The sequence below is a fragment of the Propithecus coquereli genome, unplaced genomic scaffold (genome assembly GCF_000956105.1).
Source record: "Propithecus coquereli isolate 6110/MARCELLA unplaced genomic scaffold, Pcoq_1.0 Scaffold459, whole genome shotgun sequence".
Lineage (NCBI taxonomy): Eukaryota > Metazoa > Chordata > Mammalia > Primates > Indriidae > Propithecus > Propithecus coquereli.
In genome coordinates, this window is record NW_012150385.1 from 294,465 (window position 1) to 305,616 (window position 11,152).

The following is an 11,152-nucleotide window of genomic DNA, read 5'->3' on the forward strand; positions in this document are numbered from 1 at the left end:
GGAGGAGGGGACGGGTATTTGTATACACAAGGAGTGCAATGCGCACTACCCGAAGGATGGACATATTTGAAACACGGACTTGGGGGCGGGGAACCAAGGGCAACACACATAACCTAAACATCTGTACCCCATAATATGCTGAAATAAAAAAAAATACTTCATTTACAATGATCCACAAATATAAGGAACCTAGAAATAATTTTTTTAATGTAAGATTTTAACATGAAAATGTATGACATCGAAAGTCATTATAAAAGTGTTAAGTGGAGAGGCACCATGTTTATGGGCAGAAATTCTCAATATTCTAGACCTGTGAAATCTGTGCAAATTGATCACTCAGTGTAGTACAATTCCAGCAGAAACTTGGCTGGGGGTTTTCATGGGACCTGACGAGCTGATTCTGTATGAGAGTGAGAGACGTGGAAGTTTCTTCCTGCACTCTCAGCAATGGATGTACTGCAGCCAGCCCACGCCCGTCCACAGATGTCCCGCCAGAAACCAACCCCACTTCCCAGTGCCTCACCCACACAGGACTCAGCTGTGCAGCACACCCCGGGTGTCTCTTGATCACACACACGGCACACATGGTAGATGTCCACAAACATCCTGGAGCTCCTCCAAGCACTGTCCCCTGTTCAGGGTTGGCTGCCCCCATGGGGAAGGCAGCTGTCACCAGGGGAGGAGACCAGGTTCCTTGTGCTGGGCTGAGGAGTCCACCATGGTGCCCCAGACAGAAGGTTCTCTCAGACCCCTGGAGCCAAAGGATCGATTCTGTCTTCCCTTGCTAAGGCTACACCTCTGCGGAGAAAAATAATGTTTCCCCTTAGCTACGCTTCCTGAGCTTGTGACGGAACTCTCCCTACTCCAGTGCCCCCACTCACAGAACTGTGGGGACCCAAGTGCGTTGGGGGTGTCCTGAGAGTTCAACAGAAGCACTTGGGTCTTAGTTGGTGGAAACCAGGGTGGTTCCGGCCCCCACTGCAGAGGAAAGCTGGGGGGACTGGGCTGAATTCACACCATATCGGACCCACTTCGCCCCTCTCCCCACCCACGTGGGACTCTACTCAGCACAGGTGATACTCATCCAGTGCTTGCAGGGGCACAGCCTGTGGGGTCCACGTTGCAGAAAGATGCCATGGGAGAAACAGGCTGGCCCCTGGGCCTGCCCTGCCCTGCACTGACCTGTCCATCTGGGGGGCTTCTGTGCCTCAACCCCGAAAACTGCACTGGGGCTCTCAGCAACTTTGTGAGCAGGTCACTGGCTTCATTACAGAGATGGGGAAACTGAGGCTCAGAGAGGTGATGGGCACGTGCAGAACAAGTTTACCTCCCTGACCCTACAGAGAAGACATCCAGCTCTGTCACCAGGAGCCTAGCCACTGGCAGTTCAGGAGCCACCTGGGGAGACTGAGGCTGAGAGTGTGGCCCCAGGAAGCTGTGGCCCCAGGGAACAAGCCGGGGGCCCCTGTGCACCTTCTCTGAGAAGCGTCACCATTTCCCTGTCCATCTGCTCTCCCAGGGCATCAGCGGAATCCATTTCCTCCACTTCCTCATGCCCAAGTGGGTACCTGGCCCCTTTCCCGGCCAGTCACCTTCACGGGCTGTCCTGTGCGTGCCTGAAATCTCTCTCCAGACATTTGGCTCCGTGGCTGCCTCTTGCTCCTAATCGAACTAACAGGCTTCACGTCCGTTGGTCAGTGGCTGAGGTGGCAGAAGTAATCACAGCAAATTGGCCAGACAGGCCTAGCAAGATGTCTCGGGCCAGGCTGATTTAAAATGTGGGCGAAGATGGACAGAGTGGAAGAGGAGAGGCCGTCGCAGGGACACTCAGGAGCGAATTAAGCAGATTGGAGCCCCGCAGTGTCACACAGGTCTGACTGCACCTCCCCCTAGGCCCAGCAGCAGCACGGCGGGTTTGGGGGTTAGGAGCAGAGGGAGCCCGGGCACAGCGCTCCGCAGAGGACAGAGCTCCTGACACCAGCCGCGCTGGGCCTGATGGACAGGCACAGGGAGTTGGACGTGGGTCCACAGCCCCTCCTCTCTGAGTGACGGGAAAGTACGTGAATGTCCCCGGCCCCAACTCTGGACGGACGCAGTAGGGCAGACACCCCTCTGGTGCCTGTATCTATGCATCTGAGGTACTGTCAGCACCACCGTGGGGCCCACCGGGAGGGACCCTCACATTTTCTGAATCAAAAAATTGGAAACCAGAAGGGCTGAATCCTAGTCCAGGCTTGGCCATAGCTAACTAGCTGTCTGGTTTTCCAGTCATTTTATTTCTCTGAGCCTTTCTCTGAGCCTGGGGCTCAGGGCTGGGTCTTGTCCATCCCAGAGCAGTCAATGTGGTTAAGTTTGTGCAGGGAGAGACATCTCAGGTCTTTGGCCAGTCCCCAAGGGTGTCATTGGTGGCGTTCACTGAGGACCGGCTTCCTCCAGACCTGGAGCTGGTATTTTTCTTGCCTTTATTCATTGAATCCCCACAGGATAGCAGCAGTGACTGCACCAGCAGCAGCAGCAGCAGCACCTGTGAACTTGTTAGAAGTGCAACTTTCAGGCCTGCTCAAGCAGAAACTCAGGGTTTAATAAGCCCTCTGGGTGGTCTTTAAGCGCACTAACATTGAAGAGCCTCCGGGACCACTGGCGTGGGTCATCATTCTCAACCTTTGCCATCCGCCCAGTTCACCTGTGCAGTTACCTCAAACCCACACGTCTGGGCTTCTCCAGTCTGGGAGGCCTGGAGTTTTCAGGTTTGAAACTCCACAGCTGATTCCAATATGCACCAAGAACACAGAGAGTCTTAGAACTGACACTTTTGGGCCATTATCACAGGTATGAGTTCTAGAGCTCAAGAGATGTTTCTACCACTTTCTTGAGAGTATTTTGCCAAGGGTTGACTTGGGAGTCAGGGTTTAATCTCAGGTCTGTCCACATATTTCCACTATACCGGTGGTTTTCAAACCCATGTTTTGGAATCAAACACACCTGGGTTCATAAGTCAACTTGGCCTCTTGCCAAACTGTCTTAGTGTCCTCATGCATGTAATGGGATCATTTGGCCCCACGTGTAGGACTACTGCAAAGAATGGAGGAGACAGTTCTAAATTGAGTACCAGGCATGTAAGAAGCACTTAACAGAAGCTTGCTGTCGCCAGGAAGAATACAAGATCCCCTCTGAAATATTTCACCTCTCCTAAGTTCAAGCTGAGTTAAGAAACATTCATTTCTGGAGACATTTGACCTTTTTTTCTGGGGGAAAAAAAAAAAACAGAGAAAGTTTATATTGCTGCAAAGGATGCTGTTGATTTGTGTGATGTTGAGAGGAGGGGAGGGGCTGTAGATGGAAGGAGGAGACTGAGCTGTGACAGCTGTCTGCGTGTAACTCCCTCAGGAGGCAGATGCAGCCCAGGGGGGTTTGGGTAGGATTTTGGAAAGGGAAGAAGGCACACAAGTACACACTGCTGCCACCACGCTCACGCACCCACTGACACGCCCCCACACGCACACATATGCACACACATGCACCACCTCTTTGGGCTTCTGTTAGCCATTACCTACACTCAGTTTATTTTTTTCCTCATGAGGAGAAGTAGCATCCTGATAAAAGGTTGGAAATGAATTTAATTTTCTCTAATAAAATATGATTTCTGCATCCAGCCAGGCAGAGTGGGTTTAATTTCCTAATGCGGTGTCTCCACTGTGAGGCACGGCTGTTAGGATTGCACGAGTGACGCCCAGGGGCATCTTCCACATGCGAGGTTGGTCCCTGGGTCGTCAGGACCTCCTGAGCTGACCACTGCAGGGCAGGGTGACGACATAGCCAGCGGCCCACCAGCAAAGGAGGAGGGCTGCTTTTAACAATGCACGTGTATTTCCCTGCTTTTCTTTGTGATTCAATGACAATGGTACCTGGGAAGCATATGGGTTTCTGTGTTGGTTCCTGAGTCTTAGGTCTGCCTGTACCTGGTTATGTTCCCGGGAGCTCCCTGTGTGACCCCCATGATGATCTCATCTATAAAATTATAGAAATAAACCAGATAGTCACCAGCTTCAGCATTCTGTAACAATGAGCGAGAGGGAGCAGGAAAGGAGGAGAGGTGCCTGCCCCTTGGATAGCTGCGTGGCTCCCAGCAGCAGGCAAACAGGCTACTCTCAGATCCTTTGAAGCTTTCTTCTTTTCCTCTCAAATTAACTCCGGGTTCAGTTCTCATGACAACATAGAAAGAATAGGAGTAGTTCAGAAACCAAGGTCCATCTTTTGATTTTGGCTTTATCTAGCAGTGTGACCTTCTGAGGATTCCTTTTCTCATTTTAAGAAAAAAAATGGTGATTTCTAGTTCCTTTCTATTCCTGACATGCTGTGAGTTCCTAAAGCTAAAACACCGTGAATCCTAGGGCAGCCTGTGGTGCTAACGGCGCCAGGGCCAAACCGCAAGCTTCCTTCAGCGGAAAGCTCATCGCGACCTCAGATAATAAAAGCAGCTCTGTGAAAAGAAGCCTGCGGGTCAACAGAATTTTCAAGGTGTTTTTTGGCAACTAACATGCTCAAGGAAGAAGCCCTTTCCAATGTCTGGGTTCTTTCTGTCCTCCCAAAGCCATTGCTCCCAGTTTCCTTCAGCCCCTGGCGTCAGACGTTGTTCCTGTCCCTGTCGCTGCAAGTGCCCAACTTGGTGCTTGCTAAACTCCCAGGGGGAGAGGGAATCTCTGGAGGGAACCACAGCCGTGCTCTCCCCTGCTCTCACCTTCCGCAACCTGCTCACCTCCCTGTGGTGTAGGCTCCCACGCTCCTCCCCTCCCAGTCTATGCTTTGGGGAACCTCTGGGGAGACCAGTGGGATGCTTCTGACAGTTGAAGCACAGTTGGCTAAAACTGGCTTGAGTGGTTGCCACTCATGTTTGCTGTTTTGATCAGTTCTGCCGTTCAGCACTTCATACAGTTTGTGGCTGTACATAGGCCTTTAAGTTAAACCAACAGAAGAAATTATAAACCACAGGACTTTTATTTCATGGGCTGCTGGTTAAGAAAATTATGGGCAGATATGTCGAGCTTGGATTTTTTTTATCTGAAAGTCTGTTAGTTTCCTTAGCTTCAATTCTTGATTTATTGTGTTTAATAGGCTCCTGTCTCTTCTCATATTTTATGTTCTCAGAAAAAAACATAAACTTAAATGCAAGCTGCTCTGCTCACTCCCTTATTTACATTGCATCTAAATGATGTCTAACTTTTGGCATTGAGATGTCCTTTGTAATTGATTGGAAAATAACCTGGAGTACGTATTTTGCTTCTGTAAGGAGCCAGGTACTGAGATAAGTGACAGAGGGATAGAAATGGAATGTGTGTGACATCTACGGTTGAGCCCTCCATGGAAGGTGTGGAACAGACACGCAGGAAAGCATCGCCCCGTGAAGAGCCATGCACTGTGGCAAGAGAGGGCAGAGAAGGTGCTTCAGGCCAGCTGCTCCAGGTGTGTCCCTGGGCTAGCCCACAGGTCTCACCTGGGGTCTTAGTAAAAATGCAGATGCTCAGGCCCTGTAGACCTGTAGCGCAGCCAGATCCTGCCTTTGAACAAGCTCCCTGCATGATTCCTGCACACATTAAAGTTTGAGCAGCCTGGTCCGGACACAAGAGGACCAGTGTTAACAGTCATGAGATGATCAACGATGATCTCCCTGGGAGGTGACGTCAGGACTGAGTCATTAAGTCAGAGAAGGAATTGTCACTTGCCAAGCCCAGAAAGGAGAAAGCAACATGTTAGGTGAAGGAAAGGTCTTGTGCCAAAGGAGGACATTGCTAAAGAGCCAGGTTTGCTCTGGAAACTAAAGGAGTTTGTCGCAACGGAGCAGAGACTGTGTTAAGGTGGCAGCAGTAACCTGGGCAGGACAGGTGAGCAAGGGCCAGGATCCAGCTGGTCCTCGAATCACTGTGTAGTGACGTGGCATGTGTTGTAGTTGGGACCGAAGCCCCAAAGCCAGGCTGCCTGCTTTGCAATGCTGACACTGCAACCCAATGGCTGTGTGAGTGTGGCCAGTGTTGGAGCCACTCTGTGCCCATGTCCTCAGATGCAAGAATGGTGGTCATAGCAGCACCTACCCAAGGGAGCTGTCCTGAGAACTCACTGAGTCACACAGAGTCGTACACGGGGGATCGGTTACACTGGGCAACATGGGGAGATTTCGTTGGCTTCTTGTTGGTTTTTGTTTCTTTAGAAAGAGTGTTCTGGCAGTAATAAAGATAATGAAATGGAAAGAGAAATAATGCTAGTAGAGTTCAGTGGGAAATCAGAGAAGAGTAAACCCAGCTGCAGCTCCCTCCTGGAGCTCACCCTGCACAGGAGAGGCCACATGCTCTTGGCCACTTGCCCCAGGACAGAGGACAAGTAACAACCTTCCCAGGTAGTGCCTCACCCCAACTTTGCCCAGTGTCAGTAGAAATCAGACCATGAATGGAGATGTGTTTATTTCTCAGAAAGAGAGTCTACACAGGAGCATGCCAGGTCTGCAGGGCAGTTTGGGCAGAACTGAGAGTTGTGTCCCTGAGCAGGACAAGGGGCCAGTGGCTTAGCTGGGTCTCATGTTGGCCAATGACCACTTCAACAGAAGCCTGAGAGGGGGACAGGTGGCAGACAGGCAGGCAGCACGGTGTCACTGTCACAGGGTTGGTGTTCCAGATCTGCCACTTGTCAACCATGGAACTGTGACCAAGCCACTGAGCTATGGCCCTCAACGTCTTTGTCTGTAGAAGGGGGATAATAGTGATCTGCTTGGCTATCGTCAGTAGTACAAGACAGCGCAATAAGGTGGACCCAATGTGGGCCACATTAGGCCTTCAACATGGGGTTTGGTGCTGTGCCACCTCTGACGACTCACCCATCGGGTTTTGTACTAAGGGACCCGACTCACAAAGATAGAGCCAAATGGGAACTAGTGTGACATTGTACCCACATTGAGCAAGCACCGAAAGAGCCTCCCCTCGGGGCAGCCCTGAGCAAAGCTGCTGGAGCTGTGGCTTAGATGAGGAGTGCTAAACAGAGCTTCCTCCCTCTTCCCCTGGAGTCAGAGGCAGTTTATGCAAACAGCAAAATGAAGAAGACACTAACCTTGCAAGTTCACCAAGACTGTCAGCTCTTGCCTGGATATTTTCATGCCAGGATGCTTCCCTCAAAACCTCATAACTGGGGCATCAGGAAGTGGCTCTCATGTAATGAGGACCCTTTGAAGATACGATTCAGTCCAGGGAACATCTACCAGGACTCAGGCATCTATTCCCATTGTACAGAGAGAAAACTGGGGCTCGGAGGTGAAAGGATGTGCACGACCTGCTCATCACACCACACGGCCAGAGTCCAGGATGACACCCTTCCTCCTCCCCATTATGGAAGGCAGGTATCGGGGGCCACCTCACCCAGACCTTCAGGGCACAGGGCAGGCACCCCAGGGAAGCACAGCCTGTGGCTCCCCTCCTGGATGGTCCCACTGCTGTCCACTGCTATCCACTGCTGTCCACCCCACCCCGTTTCCTCCCTCTGGAGGAGCCTGTGGGATAAGAGGACCACCACAAGGACCCCACCCCCATCCTCGCTGGAAGTGGGGGAGCTCCCCCATCCCCACGTGACACCCAGCTAGGGCCACAATGAACGCTGCATCCTTACTGCCATGGCGACTGCTCAGAGGCTGTTGAGAAGGATTATGAGCAGGGAGCAAAGGAGAAAACCCTTTTAATTGTCCAGCTAGATAGAGCGTTTGGTGGGACATTCCCGCAGAACCCAAACCAGTGTCAGGGAAGGCCACTCTGCAGCTGAGATGTAGTGAACAAATGCAAGGCTGTCCATTGTCATGTCTGAGCACAGACAAGGACAGGAACACTGCAGACCACCAACGTGACCCCCCTAGGCTTACCCATTACAGCTTGAGTCCTCCCCTGTTCTTCCTCTCCCTCTGACAAAAATGGGTGGATAACCAGTCACAGTGACCCCATGTCCCCCGCCCCTCGCAGGCTCCTCCAGAGCCTCCTGCCAGGAGCACTGAGCTTCCCCAAGGCCTGTGGTCTCCCGAACTGCAGCAGGTAATGCACCTACCGGTTGGACTCCAGCTGTGTGCTGTGTTCCTGGTGGTCTCTGGCGTGGGGTAAGCCTGCATCGATGCTGTAGGGGCTCTGAGATGGAGGGGAGGTTCTCTCAGGAGGCAGGGCCTGGGCCTGGGGAGGGGGCCAGTGGGAAGGGGACTTAAAAAGTTGGGCTGCAAAAGGAAATGTAAGGTTTGCATATTTTGCACAGGAGTTTGGTTTATGGGAGGGGGAGTCACTGAGGGGTTTAGAAGGGATCGGATTTGCATTTTAGCAGCCCACTTTGGCTGCTGCTTTGAGAAAGTGCCAGACCCAAGGCAAGCTGACCAGTTATACACAACACCCACAGTCAGTCGTCCAGGGAGGAGACAGTGCTGGCTAGAGAAGGAGGAGAGAAGCGTGAAGGCATGACCACGAGGTTTGGTGTGGGTGTGGCTGGTGCAGGGGAGGGCAAAGAAGGCCCAGGGTCCTGGGTCAGGCATTTGGGTGACTGTTGGTGCCATTCAGTTAGAGAGTGTTGGGAGGGTCAGGGTCGAGTGTGCATTTTAGGTGAGGGATGTTTGTTATCATTTGGAAGACTTGCTGTTTGAGGTCAGTTGGGGTATCTGGGTGACGCTGAACATGCTGGAGGGTCACTGAGAGGGCTGGGTGGGTGTGGGGCGAGTGCCAGGTGCAGTGCAGAGCAGTGGAGAGCAGCCTGGCTGAACATAACGGGGAGGAGGAAGGGCCTCATCCTGGACTCTGGCCGTGTGGTGTGATGAGCAGGTCGTGCGCATCCTTTCACCTCCGAGCCCCAGTTTTCTCTCTATACAGTGGGAATAGATGCCTGAGTCCTGGTAGATGTTCCCTGGACTGAATCGTATCTTCAAAGGGTCCTCATTGCATGAGAGCCACTTCTTGATGCCCCAGTTATGAGGTTTCCAGGGAAGCATCCTGGCATGAAAATATCCAGGCAAGAGCTGTGGTCTTGGTGAACTTGCAAGCTTAGTGTCTTCTCTTTCATTTTGCTGTTTGCATAAACCTTTTCAACCAGATAGGTTGAGTTTTTTTGTTTTGAAGTTTGCCCAAAGACAATGTAATATTAAATAACTTGTCACTTAAGAGGGGATGGATTACTTTTAATAAATAAGCACTATTTTTGAAAATAACAGGACAGTAATGTAGTCACCAGCTAAAGATCCAGTCCACCCTGTGTTTTCACATACTGATTAAGTCATCTCTCCCTCTTGTCGCTGCTTGAGTATGGACAAACAGGGGCTGTCTAAGCAGGGCACCCTGCTGGTGCTACCATCCCAGTTGCTTGTCCAATTCTAGGAAATGGGGACAGGGGATGAAATCTGCTGTTGGCTGGATGTAGCAACCAGGAGTAATTGAGGGTTTGTCACTGCCATGTTAATTCTCTTGGTTCTCTGAATTGGACACAGGAGGTGTAATATAAGGGACGGAGATGAAGGGAACTTGGGTGTATTTTTCACTGAGACAACACCCTGAAGTTCACTTGGATTAAGAGTCAGGACCATCCCTATTGACGAAAGTTCACTTCACTTGTAGAAGTCACAATGCAGTGACAGGCTAACCTACTCATGCAAACGAGTAAGGACAACAGCACAGGCCGTTGGAACTTGGGCGGGTTGGAGATTATTGGGTTAGCGGGTGAGCTGAGCAGGTACTGAGCATTTGGAGAAGGCTTTATACCCAACCTGGGAGGGAGAGGAGGGGGTGGAGGGAAGCTGAGGGTGTTTAGGAAATCTAAATGACTTGGGGAGGGATTAGTGAGATGCACATCGAGAGATGATACAGGTGGCGGGCAGGTAGGCTCCTATTCAGGGGCCAGGCCAGTGCCATTTCTCTACCATTATCTCAAATGGCAATAGCCTGTGGCTGTTCATGCGGGCCCAAGCCCCAAGCTCATGCAAACTGGGCTGTGTAAGGACTGCCGTCATCAGCTCATGACTTTTGAGGGAACATTGATGCCATGTGCTGACAATTAGGTGAGGGAACTAGAAAGAAGGGGTCAGGAAGAAAGAAAAACCCCATATTTGGTTCTTCTCCATGCCCAGAAGTATTGGGGTAGCTGGTTTTGTTCTGCCCTGACGCTGCATCCTGGTGCACGGCTGTTGAATGTTCTCGAAGCAGGTTTGATTAGTAAGAAGCGCTGGCCAAGACTGCGTTGCCATGGTGACTGACACAGGACTCCCTGCAGAGATGCTGAGACCTTCCCTGTGAGATAAGAAGAGAGCTGAGCAGATGCCTGGGGAGAAAGATGGATTTTATCGAGCACTCCTCACTTGCTGGCCTCTGCTCTCTGCTGGAACCTGCCTGTGTAGAGAGGCAGGGCTTGTCACAAACAGTGTCTAAGACAAGAATCCCAGAGACTCCTCAGCACTGCCCTGTGCCTGCAGGAGACCATTCTGATCCTCAGTTCAGGCGCAGCTCTGAAAGAAGGGCCCGGAGTTTAATAGTCCACTCCATGAGGGAGCACTTATCATTCTCCTCTCGTCAAAAGCAAATCCCTTTCATTTAAACTTAAATGTGCTCTAAAGGTCAAGCAATGGGCTGCCACAGGCCATACTTCCAAACTTACATTAAATGTCCCCAGACAATGAATACATACCTTAAAGCCACTTTCTGTTTAATACGTGTGACTTTTTTGAAGGGTTTATTGATCTTCCCTATTTTTTCACTATCTTCATTTTAGCCTCCTTTCATACAACATCTTTCATCTTGTATAAAATGTAGGAACAATGTAAATTTCTCTATTTTATAAAGAAGTAACTTATTGCCAATCATGGGAATGGCAACGAGATTCCTGGTGAGATCTTAAATCTTCTGTTTTTTTAATGCGCTGGCATCACACAAAATGTTAATGTTAATAAGAAAGAGCAGAGGAACCATCAAAGTCCCTCTAATATTCCAGACACTGTGCTAGACACCATGTGCATATTGTCTTTTTTTTTTCTTTCTCAACCAGATAGAAACTTTATTTTATGGACAATATATAAATAAAATTTTATGTAGATAGTTTTACTTGGTAATTAGCCTTATACTATCTGGACATATGTCTTATTCTTGCCACATATTTCTTTTTCTTCTTT